Consider the following 24,808-nt stretch of genomic DNA (forward strand, 5'->3'; position numbering starts at 1 on the left):
GTGAGGCAGGTAAGAAGGTATCAGCATCATCCTATTTTACAAAGGAGGAAACTAGCGCCTAAAGAAGTGATACTACTTTTTCAGGAACAAGACAGTAAGTGGCAAAGCCACGCTTTTCCCCAGATCTTTTGCCCTCAGATCTGTGCTCTTCCCACTACTCTATATTTCCTCTTATATCATGGCTTGCAGAGCAGCGTGGTAGAAATACACTTAACAGAGTCAGAAGAGCTGAGATGCGGTCCTGACTCTGTAACAAACTTAATGTATAATATTAAGTGGGTAATTTTTCTTCTCTTGGCCTCAGTCTTCTCATTCATAAAATAAGGATATTAGATTTGACAACCCCTAGGTTCCTCTTCAGCTAGAAATCTAGGTTTCAATTAGTACCAACAAGACTATCAGAAGCCATTTCTCTGGTTTCCTTGCCACCCAAGAGTAATTCTCTTAGGGGAAAAAAAAAGCCATTAAACTGTTACTTGTAGTACAGACAAGGTGCGTACTCCCAGCACCACAGAGTAGAAATTACCCATTCAATTTCATTCCTTCCTCAAATGCCCTAGACGTAAACATGGAAAAGGCCACAAGCCACCTAATAACACAACACTGGCACATCTAATAACTTGCTAGGAGTGAAGAGTGTGTTCTTGGCAGGGCTCTTCTTTCTACTGCTGAATTCACAACATTTCTGTTCACTAGATAATCTTCCTAGGCTGGGACATCAGTTCTGCTTCACTTACAGCAGACCACGCTTATGACTTTAACTAAATCCCATCAGATACAAAAAATTTACAATTGACTTTTGATTAATATTATAGAAAAATGAAATTTAACCCCAGATATAAATTTTTCCATGCCAAGAAAATAAAAGAGGGCAGGAAGCAGAACACAAGATTTTGATCAAGAACTCCCGTTGTGGTTCAGCAGGTTAAGGACCTGACATTGTCTCCATGGGGATACAAGTTCTATCCCTGGCTCTCGCTCAGGGGGTTAAGGATATGGTGTTCCAGCAAACTGCAGCATAGGTCACAGATGCAGCTCAGATCCAGTGTTGCTGAGGCTGTGGTGTAGGCAGGCAGCTGCAGCTCCAATTCAACCCACAGCCTCAGAACTTCCATGTGCTGCAAGTGTGGCCATAAACAAAAGACTTTGGACCAATTACTTCCCTTAGTTTCTTTACATATAAAGAGAGTCCAAATCAATCCTTAGCACCTTTCTCACTAAAACATAATAGGAATTTATAAATATTCTGTATTTAGAAAATGTGAAATGTCTAAAAAACAAAAAGTAGGAGGAAGAGGGCATAGTATTACAAATTAAAGCAAATTGGAGAAGAAAATACAAAGAAATAAGATATATTGCCAAAGTAGAACATATAATATGTATGGCCACATCACCCTGAATACATATTAGTTATAAAAGCAAAAAGAAACCTCTACATCCCTGTGAAAGCAGAAGTAAATAATTCATGTAATTCCCCCAGGATGAGACTGGAGAGGCAGAAAACCATTGCTTGCACAATTAAACCAGTGCTGATCTGAATATGAATAGGACCTGAAAATGATGAGATCTGAAGCAACTACTGAGAACCAGGGAGCTATATTAAGAAGAAAAACAATTCTAAGGCAGCACAACTCCTCCTGACCACAGAACAAAGTTCATACTGCTTTAGACAAGCATCATCATTTCCAGTAAATATTTACTTATTAATATGTTAAACAATGAACTAAGCACTTCCACATGCTTTGGTTCATTTAATTCTCCTGACACACCAGTAGTTATAGTCCCTATTTTACAGAAGAGTTTGAAGCTCAAAGAGGTAAAGAGACCAGGATAAGAACCTCATCTCTGACTTCAAGTTCAATGTATTTTCTACTTCAATCCTATTAAAATCTATCTCCTTCACTGTACAGGTCCTTCACACATACCTTACATGGTTTGAAACCTCACAACAACCTTGTGAGGTAGACATTCAAGATTGCTCATGAACTGACCCCTACTCACCTTCACAGTTTTGAAATGGAAGCCACTGGGAGTTCCCGTAGTAGCTCAGCAGTAACGAACCCGACTAGTATCCATGAGGACGTGGGTTTGATTAGTGGGTCAGGGACCCAACATTGTTGTGAGCTGTGGTATAGGTTGAAGATGCAGCTCAGATTCTGCGTTGCTGTGGTATGGCATATGCCAGCAGCTGCAGCTCCCATTTGATCCCTAGCCTGGGAACACAGGAACAGCACTAAAAAAGCAAAAGGAAGGCAGGCAGGCAGGCAGGCCGGCCAGCCAGCCACTGGCTACCTAGCATCCATTCCATTCCCCTCTTCCCCCTTCCTAATAGAGCCCTGATTTTTATCTGGTATTCATTCCTGAGAGGCCTAAGGCAGTTCTCAACTTGTAGCTTATTGTTAAGAGTCAAAATCGCCCGGAGAGTTTTTTTTGGTTTTTTTGTTTGTTTGTTTGTTTGTTTGTCTTTTTGCCATTTCTTAAGCCCCTCCCTCGGCATATGAAGGTTCCCAGGCTAGGGGTCGAATCGAAGCTGTATCTGCCAGCCTACGCCAGAGCCACAGCAACGCAGGATCCGAGCCGCGTCTGCAACCTACACCACAGCTCACGGCAACGCCGGATTGTTAACCCACTGAGCAAGGGCAGGGACCGAACCCGCAACCTCATGGTTCCTAGTCGGATTTGTTAATCACTGCGCCACCACAGGAACTCCCTGGAGAGCTTTTTAAAATAGATTCCTGGGCCCCATGGCCAGAGTTTTAGATTCAGTAGGTCTGGTACAAGCGCTGAGAATTTGCCTTTTTAAGAAGTTCCCAAGTGACCACTTTTTGAAAACCACTGTCCTGAGGGAAAGTTGACCCCAAACCTAGTCTCAGGGGTAGGTCTTCATTCTACATCTAAACCAAACATAATAATCCCATTCTCCTTGCCAGCGATTACATCAAGAACTCAGGCTTAACCAATCAACATCTGGCACATCCTTAGGAACTCTCATAGCTCAGGGGCAGGCATGTGGCCTAAGGTGGTCCAATTGGACTAAAGAAAAAAGACACATATACTCCAATGTTCATTGCAGCACTATATGCAATAGCCAAGACATGGAAACAACCTAAATGTCCATCGATAGAGGAGTGGATCAAGAAGATGTGGTACATATACACAATGGAATATTACTCAGCCATGAAAATGAAAGAAATAATGGCATTTGCAGCAACATGGATAGACCTAGAAGATTTTCATACTAAGCGAAGTCAGTCAGATAAGAAGACACCAACATCAAATGCTATCAGTTACATGTGGAATCTAAAAAAAGAACACAATGAACTTCTTTGCAGAACAGGTACTGACTCATAGACTGAAAAACTTATGGTTTCCAAATGAGACAGGTTGGGGGGTGGGGGATGCACTGAGGGTTTGGGATGGAAATGTTGTAAAATTTGGTTGTGATGATTGTTGTACACCTATAAATGTAATAAAATCCATTAAGTAATAAAAAAATTTTTTTTGGTCTTTTTAGGGCCACACCCATGGCATATGGAGGTTCCCAGGCTAGGAGTCGAATTGGAGCTGTAGCCACCAGCCTACACCACAGCCACAGCAACACCAGGTCCTTAACCCACTGAGCAAGGCCAGGGATCAAACGTGCATCCTCATGGATACTAGTCAGATTAATTTCCGCTGAGCCACAATGAGAACTCCAGAAACTTTTTCCATTCTGGGAGATGAAGCCAGTGTCTGTCTCTGTTTCCATCTTGGCTTCTTTCTGCCTCTCCTCTGTCTCCCTCCCTTTCCCCCACCTCCATCTATTTATCTATATCTCTCTCATCCATTAGTCAACAAAGAAACTTACCCCCTCCAACCGTTCCCATCAGTGAATTTCCCACCATGATGGATGGCAGCTTGGGGATAAAAGTAATGCAGTCTTTTGTGAAGTTATATTTTCAATTGATATAAATTTCAATACGATTTAAGCCAAATTTGAGTCAAAATTGCAGAATTCCAAATGATATAGAATTTGGTACTAGAAGAGGGTACAAGCTACCTGACTACTCTCTACAACAGAATCTGTAATCTGGTTTGCTCAAAATCTATTCTAACCCTTTCCAGCGTTGGGTACTACAAAGATAAAACAGCAAAAACACCCTGTATTTGCTAGACTCCCTTCTAAAAGTCATTTAGGTAAAAAAAAAAAAAAAAAAAAAAAAAAACCTATATCCTGCACCTACAACCCCCTTCTCACTTGACGTAATCCTAAAGGACACAATAAAAGCAGTATGGTTTCTTGAGGCAGTGCTCTTGGTCCCTGAGACCCTGAGCCCCCTGGTTCCCACCTTTACTTAAGAAAAGAAAAAAAAAAAGTCATTAAGGTTCTACTAGTCAGATGCTCTCACACTACACACTGATTTGTGACTATATTAGATGTGTGGAGAGCCTGGGCACAGGACATCCCTTTTGATGAGACAAACTGTAACAGATGCAGCATACTTCTCCATCTAGCAGTTGTACCAACAGTTTCCTGATTCTGCAGCTTCTAGATTATGGCAAAGACTGTAGCATGCTTTAGAACTCTATTCTTTGGTGCACGTTGGAAAGCTCAGCCTGGGTCCATTTTTTTTTTTTTTTTTTTTTTTTTTTGGTCATTTTAGGGCCACGCCTGCATCATATGGAAGCTCCCAGGCTAGGGTTCAAATCGGAGCTACAGCTGCTGGCCTATCCCACAGCCATGGCAATGCCAGATTCAAACTTCGTCTGTGGCCTACACCAGGGCTCACGGCAATACCAGATCCTTAACCCACTGAGCAAGGCCAGGGATCGAACCTGCATCCTCATGGATGCTAGTCTGGTTCTTAACCAGCTAAGCCACAATGGGAACTCCCTGGGTCCATTTCTTCTATTCTCCCAAAGACTCTTTAATCTCTCTGGTATCCTTTAATAAATCCATCTCCCTTCAACTTGCTAGAGTGGATTCTGTTACTTGCCCCCATTAATAAGAATCCTGACCAATACACTGCCCTACTCTAAAGGTAATATATATTTACCATCATATTCCCAAAACAACTGACTCTCTCCCTCCTTGTCTTCGCATGAACTCTTCTCTCAGTGTGGAATGTCCTCCTCCACAATCATCCCACATGCAAAAGTTGCCCATTTCCTCCATAAAGAGATTTATATAATGAGGAGTTAATTAGAGAAGAAATGAAGAAAATCAACTTGACAGAGAAGACTGAGCTCTGAAGAATGAGCAATAAGACATCTGGGAAAGAAGGGGCCAGAAGCAAGGAGGGAGTATTTTAAGTGTAAACAATAATATTCACAAAAGCAATTGTAAGTGCAAAGTGTGAAGAATAACATTCACAAAAGCAACAAAATACCTCTTTCCACAAGGACTGAGCTTACAAATTCACAACATCTTACAGCTGGGAATGATACTATAGCATACACTGTTTTGCTCAAAAAAACGATACTGAATAAAAGAGATTTTATGGTCAGTTGTCAGTAATTACTAAGCACCAATAACTGTGCACAAAAAACTCCTATATTATGAGCTATAGGGAAATGCCCAAAGCAGAGATCACAGTCTCCCTTTGTTTTGTTTGTTTGTTTGAGGGCTGCACCTGCAGCATACGGAGGTTCCCAGGCTAGGGGTCAAATCAGAGCTGTAGCCACCAGCCACAGCCACAGTAACACCAGATCCGAGCTGCATCTGCAACCTATACCACAGCTCACAGCATCGTCAGATCCTTAACCCACTGAGCAAGGCCAGGGATGGAACCTGCATCCTCATGGATACTAGTCACATTCATTTCTGAGGAGCTACAGTCTCCCATTCTTAAAGATTTCTACTGTGGAGGGAAACAAAGACATCAAGATCAAGGACACAACACAAATACTACAAAGACACATGCAAGTCCATATAAACAACTGAAAAGGAAAAAAGTTTCAAGTCACTTGAGTGTCTAAAAGTAGGTGTTTTTCAGAAAAAAAATTTCCTAAAAGAATTCATTAATTCACCAAATACTTATTAAGCATCTATTACGCTAAAAATTATTTTAGGTCCTGAGGATATAGAAAAGCAAGAAGACAAGGTCCTGGTTTTTACAACGATTAAATTCTAATTAAAGGAGAATTAAAAACAAAGAACAGAGACATGGATATAAATTAAAGCACCTGTCATTAGGCTCATTTTCACCTCCCTACCCTGCAGTAATAATAATAGCCAACATTTACTGAGCACTTATTTATGTGCCAGAATCTAAATGCTTTACAATTACTACTTCATCTAATCAAACCATAGGTAACAAACCTATGAAGCAGATATTATTGTTAGTGCCATTTTAAGGATAAGGAAACTAAAACTACAGAGGTTAATTAAGTAATTGCCTCCAGATGAGTGTCAGGAATTGGCAGGACCACAGGATTCAAAGTTGGGTCAGGGAGTTCCTGTCATGGCGCAGCAGAAATGAATCCAACTAGGAACCATAAGGTTGTGGGTTTGATCCCTGGCCTCACTCAGTGGGCTAAGGATCTGGCGTTGCCATGAGCTGAGGTGCAGGTTGCAGACTCGGCTCGGATCCTGCTTTGCTGTGGCTGTGGTATAAGCCGGCAGTTGTAGATTCTATTAGACCCCTAGCCTGGGAACCTCCATATGCCTCAGGATGCAGCCCTAACAAGAAAAAAGAAAAAAAAAGTTGGATCAGTAGCAGGGGTTTTGAACTGCTACACACTACAGAAGACAAAATTGTATTTATATGAGATAGAACTTTGTTAAAATGAGTGGCATGGAGTTCCCATGTGGCTCAGTGGGTTAAGGATCCAGCTTTGTTCAGCAGTGGCTCAGGTCACTACTGTGGTACAGGTTCAATCCCTGGCCCAGGTATTTCCACATGATGAGGGTATGACAAAAAAAAAAAAAAAAAAAAAAATGAGAGGAGTGGAACTGTTAATTTGGTGTGGGCATGATCATCTCTGAGGATTTTTCCTTATCCTATAAAATTCCCTAAGCAATGGTCATTTTCAGCTCCTATTTCTATAGTTTCAAAACAATCTGAAAAGGTATTCAAGTGCCTAGTGCAATTGTTAGTGAAAAGGTACTCTGAAAGCTGACACTATACATTTCTTATCTACTGGCTGGAACCCTGCGTTTCCATGCCTTCATTAAGGGGCATATTAGCATTATATTAATTGGTATAAACAGCTGTAGGATAAACCTCCTGCAGGACAGAAGGCTGGAGGCATAGAGAACAAAGGAAGAGGCAGGAAAGAAATGATTGGCTGACCTGGATCCATCTAGGTCAGGCATGGCATTTGGTCCCTCTGCATTTCTAAGTTCTCATGAATGTGGATTCCCAGGCAGCAGCCCAAAGCCTTCCTCATTTCCATCTCAGATCTCCAGGAAGAATTACAATGAGAACAAGAGCTACTGAGGCAGAGAACAGACTCTGAATATTAAAGTACACACCAGACAGGAACTGGCAAAAGGAAAAAATGAGAGGTTTTCCATTTGGACATAACAAAGTATAACAAACTCTACCCATTCACCTGCCACACAAGCTCTGTACCTAACAGCTCCTTTTCAAGGCACTTTTCCAAATCTCCTCAATCACTGTTCACTTCTTCCTAGCCCTTTGCTTTATTAGGTATTTCCTAGGTACCAGACTCTGAACTAGGCCCACTGAAATATAATGAACAATGCACAGTCCCCAACATCGGGGAACCAAATCTAATGAGGGACAAGTAACAAAAGGATCCTTGTTTTCTGAGGATAACTGATATCCAAAAATGCCACTTACCTGATGAGGGACAAAAATTTCACAGTAAATAAAAAAAATTAAAAGTTGGGAGTTCCCGTCGTGGCACAGTGGTTAACGAATCTGACTAGGAACCATGAGGTTGTGGGTTCGATCCCTGGCCTTGCTCAGTGGGTTAAGGATCTGGCGTTGCTGTGAGCTGTGGTGTAGGTTGCAGACGCGGCTCGGATCCCGCGTTGCTGTGGCTCTGGCATAGGCTGGTGGCCACAGCTCCAATTCGACCCCTGGCCTGGAAACCTCCATATGCCGTGGGAGCGGCCCAAGAAAACACAAAAAGACCAAAAAAAAAAAAAAAAAAAAAAACTCTTAAAAAAAAATAATAAAATAAAAAAAAAATTAAAAGTTGATCAGGCATTTAATTTATCAAGATAAATATAAAACAAACTTTATAATTTTTAATTAAAATTGAAACTATAATTGCCACTAAGGTAATTCTTAAACTAAACAACAACTGTTATTTCACATCTGGCTTTCAAAACATGCTGACGAGAGGATCAATTCTGTAAAAATATTCAAGAGCTTCACCAATTTTCCCAAGGGTCTCTCTCAATTCTTTGTTATTCAAATCACTATCCTCTGAGTCTCCTATTGTGTCATTAATTTTCCCCTCAATTCTAAACTGGTGTAACTTTGCCTAATCCTCATTCATCAATGATTTATTTACATGTGGTTCAAGTCATTCTTCAATATCACCTCATTTCAAATTCATAAAATTCTTCATATTTCAAAGAAATTTAAGTTTGCATTTTCAAATCTACTTCCATCATATTGTTAGATGTTAATTATCCTACCATTAGAAATACACTTACTGGAGTTCCCGTCATGGCACAGTGGTTAACGAATCCGACTAGGAACCATGAGGTTGTGGGTTCGATCCCTGCCCTTGCTCAGTGGGTTAACGATCTGGTGTTGCCGTGAGCTGTGGTGTAGGTTGCAGACGCGGCTCGGATCCTGCGTCGCTGTGGCTCCGGAGTAGCTACACCTCTGATTAGACCCCTAGCCTGGGAACCACCATATGCCACGGGAGCAGCCCAAGAAATGGCAAAAAGACCAAAAAAAAGAAATACACTCACTGAAGTTCCCCTTGTGGCTAAGCAGAAATGAATCCGACCAGTATCCATGAGAATGGTGGTTTGATCCCTGGCCTCACTCAGTGGATTAAGGATCTGGCGTTGCCATGAGCTGTGGTGTAGGTCACAGACGCAACTGGGATCCTGAGGTGCTGTGGCACAGGCGAGCAACTGCAGTTCTGATTGGAACCCTAGCCTGGGAACTTTCATGTTCTACAGGTACAGCCCTAAAAAGCTATTTAAAAAAAAGAAAAGAAAGAAATACACTTACTGACAAAGAGGGTAAAGAGGACAGAGCCCAATGGTAAGCAGGGAGGGAGGGATGTGTGGGGACTAATTTTATAAGTGATCGATTCCTATGGATAACAAATGAACATCTATGCACCTAATTATAGTTGCAAAGGATAAGAGTACTATGAAAATTCAAAAAAAGCTTAATAAATATTCGTTGAGTGGATAAATTATTTAATTCAATAATTAAATACGTATTCATAGAGAACCTACTACATGCCAGACACTGTTCAAGATTCTGCACATACAACAAGGAACAAGACAAAGTCCTGCCTGTCTTAGTCCCTCTGGGCTGCTAGAACAGAATACCATAGACTAGGCGGCCGATGAACAATAGAAATTTTACTTCTCGCCAGTTCTAAAGATTCACTATCCCACTGTAGTTCAGCAGATTAAGAACCCAACATAGTATCTGTGAGGATACGGGTTCAATTCCTGGCCCCACTAAGTGCTACCACAACCTGCGGCATAGATCACATATTCAGCTTGGATCTAGCACTGCTGTGGATGTGGCACAGGCCGGCAGCTGCAGTTCTGATTTGACCCCTATCCCAGGAACTTCCATATGCGACAGGTGTGGCTGTAAAAAGAAAAAAAAAAAAAAAAGATTCAGTGTCTGGGGAGAATGATATTCATGGTTCACAGATAACCACTTAAATGGCTTGATAATGCTTGATAGTGTGAGCTCATTCATTCAGCAAATATTTATAACATTCAGTATGTTCTAAGCACTGTACTAGATCAGGTACAAAGGTGAACAAAAGAGATATGATCTTTGATTCCATGGAGTTGAAAAGCTAGACATAAAAACAGTCAAATAATTATAGAAATACAGGTCATTATAAAAGTCATTACAGAAAATAACAAAATACTGTAAGAGGATAATAGTGGGGCTCTTCTTTAGATCAGACAGGTCCTGGCTCACAGTAGATACTCAATATTTATTTATTAAAAGAAGAAAAAGAGGGAGGGAGAGAGAATCTACACTTGTGAAAAAGTCAGAAATGGGGAAAAGCAAACCAGGGGAAAAGAACAAATATGAAGGCTCTGGGGCCAGAAAGACCCACTGAAGTAGAGAGTGACACAAGATGAAGTTAGAGAAACAAAAACAAGACCAGGTCACTCAGAATCTTAAAATCATGTTTAAGATTTCAAATTTTCTTCTAAGTAAAACACAAAGCTTGTATAGGTTTCAAGTAAAGAGCTCAGTAAAAAGATAGTCCAAGGTAGAGATGATGGTAGTTTGGATTAGAGGGATGATAACAGAAATGGAGAGAGGTAGATGGATTCAAGAAATATACAGGAAATGAAATTAGTAAGATTGGAGGTGGAGTTATACCTATGAAGGATAGAAGAGAAGGCAGTATCAGGAATTAATCTTAAATTTCTGGTTGGAGCAACTAAATAAACAAATGTGCTACATACTTATACAGGGATAACGGGGAGAGGACCAGATTTATGGAAAAAGACCAAGGACGCAATTTTAGAGCGTATTAAGTAGACCTCAAAATGGAAATATCAAGTAGGCAATTGACTATATAGGTCTAGAGTTAAGGAGCGAGGTTTAGATTAGAGACATCTGGGAAAATACGGGAACTGCCAGCATATGTACAGTGTTCAAAGGTAGGACAATGAATGAAATCAAGTAGGAAGAGAGGATCTTCTCTTACTTCTTACCAGTGTAAGAGAAGATCTCTCCCTTGAGGAACCTCAACATTTAAAATCAACATTGTAGAAAAAGGCAACCAAATAAACTGAGGAACGATCAGGGGTAGGGGGCAAACAAGGTAAGTGACATCACAGAAGGCAAAAGAATTTTTTTTTTGTCTCTTTTTTTTTTTTTTAGGGCCACACCCCCTGCATATGGAAGTGATCCAATTGGATCTGTAGTAGCTGCTGGCCTAAGCCAGAGCCACGGCAGATCATCTGTGGCCTACACCACAGCTCACAGGAACACCAGATCCTTAACCCACTGAGCAAGGGCAAGGATCGAACCTGCGTCCTCATGAACCCTAGTCAGGTTCGTTATCACTGACTCACCAAAGGAACTCCACAAAAGATTATTTTTAAAGAAGGCGTAATCAAGAAAGAGAAATATACTGAGAGGTCCAGAAAGATGAGAATGAGAAGGAAATTCTGTGGCTGCTAACCACACTTTAAAAAGAGGGCCATCCAAGCACTGTGAACATCTTAATGAAAGAACACACCAATACCTATGAAGTGGTCATGCAACAAAACAAAACAAAAAACCTGAATCTGATCTCTAGATACTAATTTATAAGTAATATATAGGACCAATGAACTTATTATATCCTGGTTAGTGAGAAACTCTACAGGACTACTGGTTTCTTCAACAAATAATGTGAAAGGAGGGAAAAAGAGATTGAGATGGAATTTAGAGATTAAAGAAGACATATGAACCAATCTCTCTGTGGAGCCCTTATGTCTCAAGCTGTCAAAAAAAAAAAAGTATGACATTTGCACAAATACATATTTTGATGATATTAAAGGATAATGGGAAGGGTGATGGTATATGTGTGGCTATGGTTTGGGGGTTGTTTGCCTTTTTTTTTTTTTCCAAGTATATGTGGCACCATAAGGGTCATTATGGGCTTTAGCACAAAGAGGTGAATAGAGTGGAAGAGATGCCAAGTAAATAGGAGGTAAGGAATTAGAAGCAGAAGTTGTAAACAGCTATTTAAAGACAACGAGCTTTGAAGGAAAGCAAAGATATCATTTAGCTGAAGGCTGACATGGGATCAGAGAGCACTTCTGTTTGGTGGAAAAGGGGTAAACTGTTTTCCTTTAAATAAAACACTTGAATGCTGCTTATGATAACTCAGGAGAAAGCAAAATGTAAACAGGCAGTGAAGAAAGTTTCTAAGAAATGTTCTAAGAAGTTTCTAAGATGGTACCACAGGAAGGAATCTAAAAACACATGAAGGATCAGGCCTTTCCTTCAATGAGAATCATTTCCTTCATTGTAAAGAAAGGAGCTAAGGCAAAAACAGGAACAAATTCAAGAAAATTCTCAGATTCAGAAGTAGGAATATAAATCTTCTATTTTATCTGTGATAAATGAGACCGGGGCGGGGGAGGAGAAGCAAAAGCACAGGGGAGAAAGTGACAGGTGAAGACTGAGTGGAGAACTGAAGATACTCTGAAGAAAAGCAGCTATTTCCAGAGGTAGAAATCATGGGGTGGGGGACAAGCTTTTGGAAATGGGAAATGAGTCAGTTGAATAAAGATCAACTTCTGAAGAAATCATTAAAAGAAAGGCTGTGGTGGTATTTTCAGTTTGCAAATATATATATACTTTTTTTTTTTTTTTTTTTTGCTTTAATGGCTGTACCCGCAGCATATGAAGGTTTCCAAGCTAGGGGTTGAATTGGAGCTACAGCTGCTAGCCTACACAGCCACAGCCACTACAGACCTGAGCCAAGTCTGCCACCTCCACCACAGCTCACAGCAAAGCCAGATCCCTAACCCACTGAGCGAGGCCAGGGCTCAAACCCGCATCCTCATGGATACTAGTGAGATTCATTTCCACTGCACCACAGTGGAAACTCCTCAGTTTGCAAATATTAAATCCTGTCAAGAGCCAACTAGGTCTTCACATCCCTTGATCCATATTCCTTCCACCTATCGGAATTGATTCCAAAGAAATAACCTTTCAAAGGAGAAAACTACAGATAGTGTTATGTATAAAATTACAGTGTGATTAATAACAGGGAAAAAACCTAAATGACCATGATGGTTAGTTTTATATGTCAATTTTGCACTGGTACAGTGTACAGTTGTTTAATTAAACACTAATCTAGGTGCTCCTGTGAAGGTATTTTACAGATATGGTAAACATCTACATTTAGTTGACTTTAAACAAAGGAGCCTATCCTTCATAACTTGGGTATGCTTCATCCAAACAGTTGAAAGGCCTCAGGAGCAAAACTAAGGTTTCCCTACAAAAGAATTCTACCGATTCTGTTTCTCAGTAGGACAATGACAGATACAATGGTTTTAGGCAAATTATGGAATATCATCTTAAGTTTTATAATGAACACTAAAGAGTAACATGGGGAAAATGTTTATAAGTCAAGGGGAAAAAGCAAACAACAAACTTAAGTCTACACTATGGTTATAATTATGTAAATAAGTATGTTTACATATAAGAAGGAAACAAAACAGTTTATTCATTTGATTGATGGAATTGTGCCTGAATTTTAAATTAAGTATTAAAAAATAGTTTGTTAAATAGAGCTTTGTTAATTTTAATGGAAGAAAGTAACATTATAATGTGCTAAACCTGGAATTCCCGACTAGTATTCATGAGGACATGGGCTCGATCCCTGGCCCTGCTCAGTGGGTTAAGGATCCAGCATTGCCGTGAGCTGTGGTGTAGGTTTCAGACATGGCTTGGATCTGGCACTGCTGTTGCTATGGTGTACGCCAGCAGTTGCAGCTTCGATTCTCCCCCTACCCACCTAGGGAGCTTCCAAATGCTGCAGGTGCAGCCCTAAAAAGACAAAGATAATAATAATAATAATGTGTTAAATCTTATAAGAATTACATGGCACTTTAAACAAACTCATAACTGGCACTCCCATCGTGGCTCAGTGGTTAACGAATCCGACTAGGAACCATGAGGTTGCAGGCTTGATCCCCCGTCTCACTCAGTGGGTTAAGGATCCGGCGTTGCTGTGAGCTGTGGTGTAAGTCACAGACGTGGCTCAGATCTGGCAATTCTGTGGCTCTGGTGTAGGCCAATGGCTACAGCTCTGATTAGACCCCTAGCCTAGGAACCTCCATATGCCACAGGTGCAGCCCTAGAAAAGACAAAAGACAAAAGACAAAAAAAAAAAAAAAAAAAAAAAAAAGACAAAAGAAAAACCTCATAACTAATCTAAAAGAAAACTGCCACTTTTGAAATGTTGCCTTGGAAATACTTTTAGAAAAAAGGACGCTCTGGAAAGCAAATATGCCTAGAAGGGCCTGAATCCAATGCTGTTTTTCAGTAACATGTAATTCCTCAATTCAAATGAAATGAAAGACCCAGAATGGCAAAGTAACTGATGATCAGCCTAAGAACTTTTCACATCCAGAGTTCCCGTTGCAGCTCAGTGGATTAGGATCCCAACTAGTATCCATGAGGATGCAGGTTTGATTCCTGGCCTCGTTCAGTGTGTTAAGGATCCAGTATTGCTGCAAGCTGAGGTATATAGGTCACAGACGTGGCTTCGATCCAGCTTTGCTGTGGCTGTGGTGTAGACCAGCAGCTGCAGCTCCAATTCAACCCCTGGCCTGCTAACTAGCTAACAGAGCGAGGCTTCTTCTCTCTTCCCCTTTCCCAATACCAGACACCAAAAGGATTATTACATGTGTGCTAAACTTGAGTAAAGAAGTCACATAGCCCTCAAATAGTCACATAGACCTGAAAGCTCGGTCCACTTTCACTCAATCAAAAAACTTACAGGACTTCCTGTGTGGCTCACAACCTAACTACCCAGCATTGCTTCTACAGTGGCTGTGGATGGACCCCTGGTTCAGGAACTTCCATATGCTGCAGGTGAAAAAAAAAAAAAAAATTTATAGAAGAATTCCCTTACGGTGCAGTGCATTAAGGATCTGGCATTGTCACTGCAGCAGCTTGGGTTCAATCCCTGGCCCAGCAACTTTCACATGCCACAGACATGGAAATAAAAAATCTATGGAGTGGCTACTATATGCTAGGTATGGCGACTACAATAGGAAGCAAAAAAAAAAAAGACACTTTTTGTATTTTAAGGAAAAGTACTAAAAAAAAAAGAATTTGCAGACATCAGTACACTTCACTCTTAAACATGTTAGCTCATACTTTTAATTACTAATCAAATAGCATTATTTGATTAATGTCTGTCTGCCCTACTAAAGCTCAAAAGAATCTTTTTTTTTTCTTTTTAGGGCTGCACTTGCAGCATATGGAAGTTCCAGGGCCAGGGATCAAACCAGCCGGCCTATGCCACAGCCACAATAACACGGGATCTAAGCCACATCTGCAATCTATGCCACAGCTTGCAGAAATGCTGGATCCGTAACCCACTGAGCAAGGCCAGGGACTGAGGCCATATCCTTATGGATACCAGTCGGGTTCTTAACCCATCGCGCCACAACAGGAACTTGTCTGCAACTTAGTGTGATATGCTTCAACAAGATGGATTGATGAACAGATTAAGGGATGGATACTCAATAAAGTAAACACAGTAAAATATTATAGAATCTAAATGAGTATAAGAAAGCTCACTAAACATACTCCCATCCCAATATTTTATTACAAAAAAATTTTGGAACACACAAAACAGTTTTTAAAAAGTGTACTGTGAGATAGTTTAAAGAGGAGTTTTGGGTTTTGTTTTTTTTTTAATAAAAAATTCAGAGTTCTACTTAGTACAGATATCCAGAGGCAGTCTCAAAACCACTTGAAAATCTGGATTAATCAATTTATTCCTCAATATCTATTTGCTTGTTTGTTTTATCTGACAATGACAGAAAACACTCTATACTCAAGACACTATAGTAAAAGTGCTGGTTGATGTCCTCATTCTAGCATGGGGCAGGGGCAGTCACTATTTGTCTCCATCTATAAATTCAGATTTATTAATCCCTTCTCAGTCTCTCAGGATTAACTAGGATACTGCACAGGGTAGCATTTTGAAAAGGTCTCTTCCTACCACTCCAACTTTATCTCATACCATTTACTTTTGCTCCCCATGCACCAGCCATAATGTCCTTTGTTTAGTTCCTCCATGGTGAACTAAATCAGTACTATCCAACAGAAAAATAATGCAAGCCACTGACACAAGCTACATATGTAATTTTTTTTTTTTTTCAGCCAGGCCCAAAGCCCACAGATGTTCCCAGGCCAGAGACCAAGACCGAACCCATGCAACAACACTGACCCAAGCCTCAGCAGTGACAATGCCAAATCCTTAACTACTGTATGTGTAGGGAACTCCTACATATGAGATATTTTTAAAGATTTTTAAAAGTTAAAAAAGAAAAGCAAATGAAATTAATTTGAAAATATATCTTTGGCTCAGCAAGTTAAGAACCCGAGGATATGGGTTCGATCCCTAGCTTTGCTCAGTGGGTTAAGGATTGGGTGCTGCTCTGATTCATCCCCTAGCCCAGGAACTTGCATATGCTGCAGGTGCAGCCCTACAAAGAAAAAAAAAAAAAAAAAAAAGAAAGAAAGAAACTACATTTAATTCAATTTATCCCAAATACTAACATTTCAACATAATTAACATAAAAAGTTAATGAGTTAAAATTTTTTCATTAGTAAGTCTTCAAAATCTGATATGCATCTTATACTTATAGTACATCTGTATGTGAACCAGCCACATTTCAACTGCTCAGGAGCCCCACCGGCAGTAGAGCATAATAGCTCTAAACTTTTACATACTTGTAAGGGCCTTCATGAACTTAAAAATGTTCCCTCTGCTGATATGCTCTACACTCTATTCTCCGAATGACTAATATCCACTTATCTTGCGTATCTTATTTTAAAAGCATCATCTCCTCAATAAGGCCTTCCTGTTATCACTCTAAAATTCTCTACACTACTCCTTTATCTTTTGTAGGACTTAAAAAAACCTGTAACTGCTTATTTGCATGTTTAATGCTTTTCTCTGCATTCCTCGCTGGAATGTAAGCTTTATTAAGAACAAGGACAAGGACTATTTTTTTTTATTGTTTATGATAGTACCCCTAGTACTAAGCACATGTTTGGCACATAGGAAGCAATCAACAAATATCTGTAGACTAATCAACGAAAAGATAAACAGAAGCACCATAGAGGTGCATTAGGTTTGTATGCATGCGAAAATGTGTATCTTTCCCCTACTCTGCCAGCCCACACATAAGAATATTCTCAGCAGCCATTCCCAAGTGGCCTGGGACCTTTACAGAGTAGTTAACTAAAGCCAGTCTCTGGCAAGTGGCAGTGGATAGAAGCAATGTGATTTTTGGAAAGAGAATGAACCGCAAATAGTTTTTAAAGTTCTCCAAGGAACCAGGAATTTATTTAAGTCAAGGGAAAATGAGGGAAGTGCTACTGGTCAACGTCTTGGGCAGTGACCAACTGGCCAGAGTTGCAGGCAGTAAAAGAGTTCATCCAAATCAGGTCAGCATAGAGAAAGGCAGATTACTGAGTACACTGCAAGGGAGCAGCAGGCAACGCCACATAATAAGAGCTGTCTGCACAAAGACAGCCGTTTGAGGTTGTTACGGAGGGAAATCGGTTTCCGGAAGGCCCTCTCTCTCTCGCCATGCAAATGAGGGCCTGAAACATGGCGGTCTGGGCTGGCTGATATTTGAGGCCACTCATTGGTCGGTTGGAGGTTAACACAAAATGGCTTTTGTCAGATTAGATGGCTCCCACAGTCAAGGCAGTACCCAAGTGATGAGAAACCAACATGAGATTTGAAGACAGAACATGGATTAAAGATTCCAATTTGCAAATTCCCCACTCCATTACCACGGACAAGTCATTTAACTTCTTCCCATCTGTAAAAATATGATGCCTTAAGGACAGAATTAAATGAGATTGTATCTCAAAGTGTTTTGAAAACAGTAAAACCTAAATATATATTGTCCCTAGGCTGCTTAGGAAACTTTCAAAAGTCTACCATAATAAATTTTTCCCCTTTACTCATCTAGTTTCTTGTTTTAAGTTACTTTGCAGATTACACACAGATAACTTGTTGAACCTGTCAAGCAAAATCTACTCAGATACCAAATAAAAATCTCAGACTCCAGACTGGCCAGGTAACTCCAGATGGGAAAATAATCTTAAATGGAAGAAAACACTATAAAGTCATAATTCTCCAACATGTGACAGGGGGACTAAAAGTCCTTCCAACTATACCAGACCCCTCTCTACCCACACCCCAAACTGGAAATTTAAACTTTGCTCCTCTAGCCCACTGAGATTTATTTCCAGAAACACTGTTACTGATGGAATGTAGGGATTGTGGACTATTTTACCATGGACTAAGGATGAGCGCAGGGAAGAAGAAGAAAGCTAAAAAAATAAAAACAAAAACCTGTCATAAAATATTTGTGCTGGGAAGCTAGCATCAAATTTAATACATCTATGTGACAGCTAAGGAAAACTGGGGCTCAGAGTGGTTAAGCGACTTATGGTTACACAGTAATAATCATAAATACATACAATGAGTGGCTGGGAAACAGGGAGATCACCTGCTTTTTAGGGCCACACCCACAGCATATGGAGGTTCCCAGGCTAGGGCTTGAATCGGAGCTACAGCTGCCAGCCTATGCCACAGCCACAGGAATGCAGGGTCCAAGCTGCATCTTCAACCTACACCACAGCTCAGGGCGATGCCAGATCCTTAAGCCACTGAGCGAGGCCAGGGATCAAACCCACATCCTCATGGATCCTAGTTGGGTTCGTTAACCACTGAGCCATGAAGGGAACTCCTCAAACTCATTTTTTGAAAAGATTAGAAATAGATAAAATGCTACTATTGGCTTCCTCATTTGATGCTTTGTCTTCACAGTACTTTGTATATTACTCCAAAATTGTTACTCATTTTTCTGGGGAAGGAGATAGATATAGAAGGAAGAACACTAAAATTGAAGTTAGGCAAAGACCTTCTTGGACACTTATTTCTTCATTTGGAAAACAGAAATATTATCTAACTTACAAAGTTGCGAAAATTAAATGAAGCCATCAATCCCAGCTGTGTGTGAATCCGGGAGAGAATGAGGAAAGGTGGGCCTTGAAGATACATGCAGTCAGATGAGGGTGGAGGCCACACATATACTGTCATTGTCATTTATTATCCCAAAAGATTCAAAAAGCAAATTCTTATAAGGAGAAAAATTTTCCTGGAGTTCCCGTCGTGGCTCAGTGGTTATCGAATCTGACTAGGAACCATGAGGTTGCAAATTCAATCCCTGGCCTCACTCAGTGGGTTAAGGATCCAGCATTGCCGTGAGCTGTGGTGTAGGTCGCAGATGTGGCTCGGATCCTGTGTTGCTGTGGCTGTGGTGTAGGACAGCAGCTACAGCTCCAATTAGACCCCTAGCCTGGGAACCTCCATATGCCGCAGGTGCGGCCCTAGAAAAGGCAAAAAGACCAAAAAAAAAAAAAAAAAAAAAGGAGAAAAATTTTCTTGCCAAGGTCAGTATTTACATAGTCTCACAGGGAAATTATTACATTATGTTAATAAGTTTATGTTGGCAAAAGGAAAATGAATATTCAGGTACAGGTGATTCAGAATATTAAAGTCTGATCTCTCAACTTCAGTAGAGAAGTGTTATCCTTTAAGTCAGCAAAATCATGACCATCTGGCAGTTTTATCGGCAATTATTTTTTTGCAGTTCAAACCATGGACTTCAGTCAGGATCTTCATAGGCAGAAGAGGTTAAACGGATTAAAGCAATCTAAGATGACATTTCTAGTGCCCCAGAGTTTAGTTTGATAAGAGTTTAAAAGAATACGATACAGTGGCAAAAAAAAAAAAAAAACTACATTTAGGTTTAAAAAAATGTAGTTTGAAACCAATATTTAGTCATTTGCTAATGATGTGACTTTGAGAAAGCCAATACTTCTATGATCTTAACTTGTAAAATGGAAATACCGAACTCACATGGTTGTTGTGAAGACAAAAAACACCAGGGCAAGATGCTATTCTTTCCCCTACGTGAATGTTAAGTTTAATGCATGTAAATCCTTCTTCACCAGTCTTTTTATGCACAAAAAATGAGAACAAGCTAAATGAAGAAAAATTTTAATTCTCACAGCAATATACTTGCCAAACATTCCTACACCTGCTATATAGAAAAACTAAAGCAGCTGGGGTAATCGACATGACACATAACAGCTGGTATCAGACAGATATGGAGTGGAACTGAGGTTTGCCACTTACTTTCAGCAAAACCTTGAGCAGGTTCCCTTTGCCATCCTGAGCCTCAACCTCCTTATCCATGAAACAGAGATATCAGCAATCACCTTACATGCTTATTTTGAAGACTGGGGAAACTATCCCTCATAGTATCTGGTACATTACAGTTGTTCAATAATGTAAGTTGTTGTTTTTAAGTTTACCACCATTTAACAACTAGCTAACGAATTACACTTTTCAAAGGCTTCTTTATTGAAGATTTTTTTTTTTTTTAGTTGCTTCATAAACCTGTAAGCTAAATCATAGCAACTCTCACTCTCCGAATTTTACAGTTAGGACAAAAGGCAAGTAAAATGACCTCCATAAGTTCATACAGCAGTAGAGAGACTAAATCAAGATCTCCTGACCTTCCCTGGGTTTCATTATCCCCCCATCCCAAATTATAACATTAGTCCTCAGGAAATGAAATAGTATATTCTTTCTGATAAGCTTAAAACTTCTCTCTTTACTATATAAAAAGTTTTTTTCCCTATTTTCTAGTCATGATTTCGAAAGATAAAAAAGGGGAACAGGAAAATTCATTAAAACCAGCAACAATATAATTGCGAATTGTCTCAAATTAAGCAACAGTTTGATTTTTCTTTTTGTACTCCCCAGTAAAGCCTCTAACCTCTTAATTTAAAATTTTCAAAGTCTGCTTATTAAAATCATGCTTGTGTGATAAACTATTCCAAAATTGAGGGAAAAAATTTGAAAGACTGCTCTCCCAATTTGATGAGTATACATAACTTTATCCCTCTATTTAATCCCTTAATTTCCACACTTATCACACCATGTTGTAATATCTTTAACTCCTTAAGGACTTGAACTGCATTCTATGTATAACTGAACATCCTGTCCTAGCAAGGGACCTAGCTCATGGTAGAGAAGGACTCAGTATTTATAAATAAATGAATCAACAAATGAAGACAATTTCCCAGAGGGAAGTTACAAAAGGAGAAAGTTGGATATGGTATCCTAGGGCTAATAAGAAAGTGAAAGAAACAAAATATTTCAAGAGCTTCATAAGGAAGAGAAACTTTTGTGTGGAGTCAAATAGGTCCTTGTATGGCTTTAAGTATCACTAGAGAAAGACAAAAACCACAGGAGATTCAGAAGAGACAGTTTCAAGTTAAAGGGTTCAAAAGTTAGGGTGCTTATTTGGAAAGTAAGAAGAAACAATCCTGGCCTGGGATATTTCAACTGCAGTTTTCAGGTCCTGGCTAAAAGAACAAAAGCAAAAAAAAAAAAAAAAAAAAAATTTGCAGGCTTTGATGGAGAAAGATTGATGTAAAAGGGAAGAAAAGCTCAATCTAAAATAAGTCCCCCAAGGAGTTCTCTCATGGTATAGAAGGTTAAGGAACCTGGCTTGTCACTGCAATGGCTAGGGTAGCTGCTGTGGCATGGGTTCAATCCCTGGCCCAGGAACTTCTACATGCCTCAAGGCCAAATAAATAAAAATAAATCCCCCCAAAATGTTGGAACCCACTTGGATTTGTATATTTAAGTGTGGTTCCTCTTTCTCCTGAGAACTATCATTTGTTTGTTTTCTGGCATGCAGAAGTTCCCAGGCCAGGGATCGAACCTATGCCACAGCAGTAACAATGCTGGATCCCTGACCCACTGTGCCACCAAGGAACTCCCTGAGAACTATTCTTGAATAAACTGGCAGTAAATAGGGTTAAGTCATTTTATATTATTCATTCAACAAATATTTGAGTGCTTACTACACACAGTCACTATTCTAGGCCCTGGGATTAAGGCAGTAAATAAAATTCTCTGCTCTCAGGAAGCTTTTAATCTAGTGGCAAAATAGATTATACGGAATGGAATGGAATGAAATGGCAAGGCAAGGCAAGGAATGTCAGGCAGGCTGTGCTATGGAAGAAAAAGGGAGGGAAGAACAGATGGAGGTGGCAAGGACTTGGTCTTATGAAAAGCAGATCTTTAAACCTTGTGATTCTCAAGCTTTGGCAAGTATCATACTCATCTGAAGGGCTTGTTAAAGCAGATAATGGGTGGCCCCAACACTAGAGTGTTTCATTTGTAGGTCTGAGACAGGACACATAACTTGCAATTCTAACCATTCTCATGAATTTTTATTGATGCTGCTGGTGCAGGGACCACACTTGGAGAAAACTGTTCTAACCAAAGAATGAGGTAACCTCTAACTTATGGGTCTTGACTTGCTTCTTCATTCTTACATTCATTTCCAACACTTATTCAGCACCAGGAACTTCAGTAGACATTGAAACTAAACTGATCCTGCCCTCAAGAAATTCACAGATTAATGGAAAAGACAGGCACAAACTTAGACATTTGCAATAGAGTGCTATAGGGACCTATAAGAGTGGTCTGTACATGAGCCATGGAATAGAGAAGAGCAACTCCTACTACGGAGATAATAGAAGGAGAAACTAAGGGACTGCTTCCCAGAGGTCCAACAAGTGCTTCTCCACAGGCAGGTAGAAGGTGGCATTCCAGGCAAAAAGAACAACACATGCAAAAGCAGAGATGAGAAGAGGGGGGCAGAGGGTTATAGAAAATGAGCCTCTGCAAAGGTAGGCGGTACTCTAACCTCCAAGAGGTTCCTACTCATATCAGAGTTTAAAATTTTTTCTTTAGCAAATGACCAGTTGAGGGTGGGGAGAAATGATTGGTTTTTGTTTTACAAAGATCTCTCTGGATATACAGTGCCCTCCTTGTAGAAAGCACTCCTTCCTCCAAACCTAACACAGAACCTCATAACATGTGCTGAGTAAGTGTATACTGAATTAAACTGAACAAGCTCTTTGTCAAGTGTTATCTTATGGATGAGAGGCAGGTCACCACCTTCCCCGCAGGTCTCACTTTGGCCAGGACAAGACCTGTAAAACAGGTCCAGCAGCCTCAATTATTGCACACTGCTCCCTGTACAACTGGAGGCCCCCAGAGAGGACGGAAGGCCTTCACTGTTTACATGGCTACCTCACCCACTAGACTTTGAGCTCTGTGAAGACAGGGAATATCTTAATAGATTCAAAATCCCCACAGCCCTAGCAGGAAACTTGAAACAGTAGCTCTTCAGATCCCAGCAATGTTGGGTAAATCAATGACTAAATAGGCAAATTTCCCAGACAGACCCAAGAGCTCACAAAAGTTAAGGACATGGATAAGCTTCAGGGAATGTTTCGGGGTCCATGATTCCAAAACCCTTTTTGAGAAGTATAGTTTCTAGTTGAGGAGAGACTGATTTCATTCGCACCTGATTCAGGATTTACCAAATGTGAACAAAAAAAGTGCTGTGGTAGAAATCCAAGCAGGCCTCTGAGGGGCCCAAAGAGAAAGTTTTGCCTGAGAGGAGTATGGGGGTGGTGCCAGCAAAGACTTCTAATGGGGGTAATTCTTCCGCAGACTCCTGAAAGCTAAGTAGGTGGTGGATACCCGCCTGCTTCGAGGGCACAAAAACAAGTTCCTGGAACGGTAAGACTGGAAGTGACCTGCTCAAGGTCACACAGGAAGTAGGTGAAGTCACAAGTTAAGACCAATGAGGCATGTGTCTACTGTTGACTCCTTTTTCTCCTGACCAAGTCGAGAGAGAGCCCAAAGACACCGGAGGCAAAATTACACATTTTTCTCAGAAACAACTCTTAAAGGCTAAACTAGTGAATTTGAAATGTTTATTGGTACCAGGGTACCAACTCTTGCCTTCACCTTTCACTGTTCCGGGGGCGGGGGGGTGGGAGGAGAAAGTGTAAGACAGTTATCCAAAGGGCTTAACAAACAACAAGCACTTGGCTCTCCACACTTCCAAACACCCAGAACGTCTCCAGTGTTCTTCCAAAACACCCCCAGCAATGTCTGCTGTGAAACTACTCCAGACAGTAAAGGATATAATAGCGCCTATTGAAATGGAATAATCAACATGAAACAGCCACAATTCTCCTTTCCCAGTTTGTTTTTAACGCCACAAGTGAGCGTCTTCCCGGGGTGGGGGAGGGGCCGCGTGAGTCAAACACCATCCAGTATTTTTCAAGGAGTTGAACCCTAGACGTGATCCCCCGCCCCCCTGGCCTGGACCGGGGTGATTTCTTTCGTGCACAATGAATCTGACGCCGCCTTGCTAGGCTCCCCGTCGGGGGACCGCAAAGTTCGGGAGGGAGTCCCGGACCCAGACCAGCGGGGTCCCCGGACCCCCTCCCCCGCCTCGGCCCGCCGCCGGGTCCCTCAGCTCCCCCCCCCCGGCGTCTGAGACCTGCGGCCGCCCGGGTGAGCGCACGGGGAGCCTTTGTTGGTCCGACAGCGGCGGCCAGCCTCGAGGGGCGACGCCCCCGCCTCGCCTCACCTGGCGCCCCCCGCCCGCCCAGCCCTGCAGCCCGGAATGAATGGGCCCCACGCCCCGCGACGCCCCCGCCCCCGCACCGCGCGACGCCAAGGGTACCGCGCGGGAGGCCGGCTCTCACCTTCCGCGCTTAGCTTCGGCTCCACTCGGTTCCTCCTCCTTTTCCACGCCGGCGGCGGCGGCGGCGGCCGAGCGGGGGAGCGAGCGCGCGAGTGTGTGCGAGGGGCCGCTTCACTTTCCCCCTCCCGCCGCCTCAGCCGCCGCCGCCGCGCACTCGGCGCCTCCCCGCCTCGCTGGTGCCGGGGAGTCCGCTCCGGACCGGGCGGGGGCGGGGGTGGTCAGCGACCCGGGGGTGAGGTGGGGGAGGGAGGGAGC

At 41.3% G+C, this 24,808-nt stretch overlaps 2 protein-coding genes across 24 annotated transcripts in view; both read right to left on the minus strand.

The window, feature by feature from the left end:
* The window catches only part of LOC100511652 (glycerophosphodiester phosphodiesterase domain-containing protein 4), an 882,168-nt gene that overhangs the window by 280,721 nt on the left and 576,639 nt on the right, over positions 1-24,808 (minus strand). The gene's annotated exons all lie outside the window — the stretch shown is intronic.
* Positions 1-24,808, minus strand: part of PAK1 (p21 (RAC1) activated kinase 1) — a 236,440-nt gene that overhangs the window by 119,505 nt on the left and 92,127 nt on the right. For 4 of the 23 annotated variants that reach the window (XM_013979177.3, XM_005667164.4, XM_084975454.1 and 1 more), the window contains exon 1: positions 24,555-24,747. The exons of the other annotated variants lie outside the window; for them this stretch is intronic. The gene's annotated coding sequence lies outside the window, so the exon portion shown is untranslated. Of the gene's footprint in view, positions 1-24,554; positions 24,748-24,808 lie in introns of those variants that run through there. 23 annotated transcript variants of the gene reach the window in all.

This window comes from Sus scrofa, chromosome 9 (assembly GCF_054392235.1).
Source record: "Sus scrofa isolate SSC_HxYL_T2T_F1_AM1 chromosome 9, Sscrofa_HxYL_maternal_Yorkshire_Landrace_v2.0, whole genome shotgun sequence".
NCBI classification, from domain to species: Eukaryota; Metazoa; Chordata; class Mammalia; order Artiodactyla; family Suidae; genus Sus; species Sus scrofa.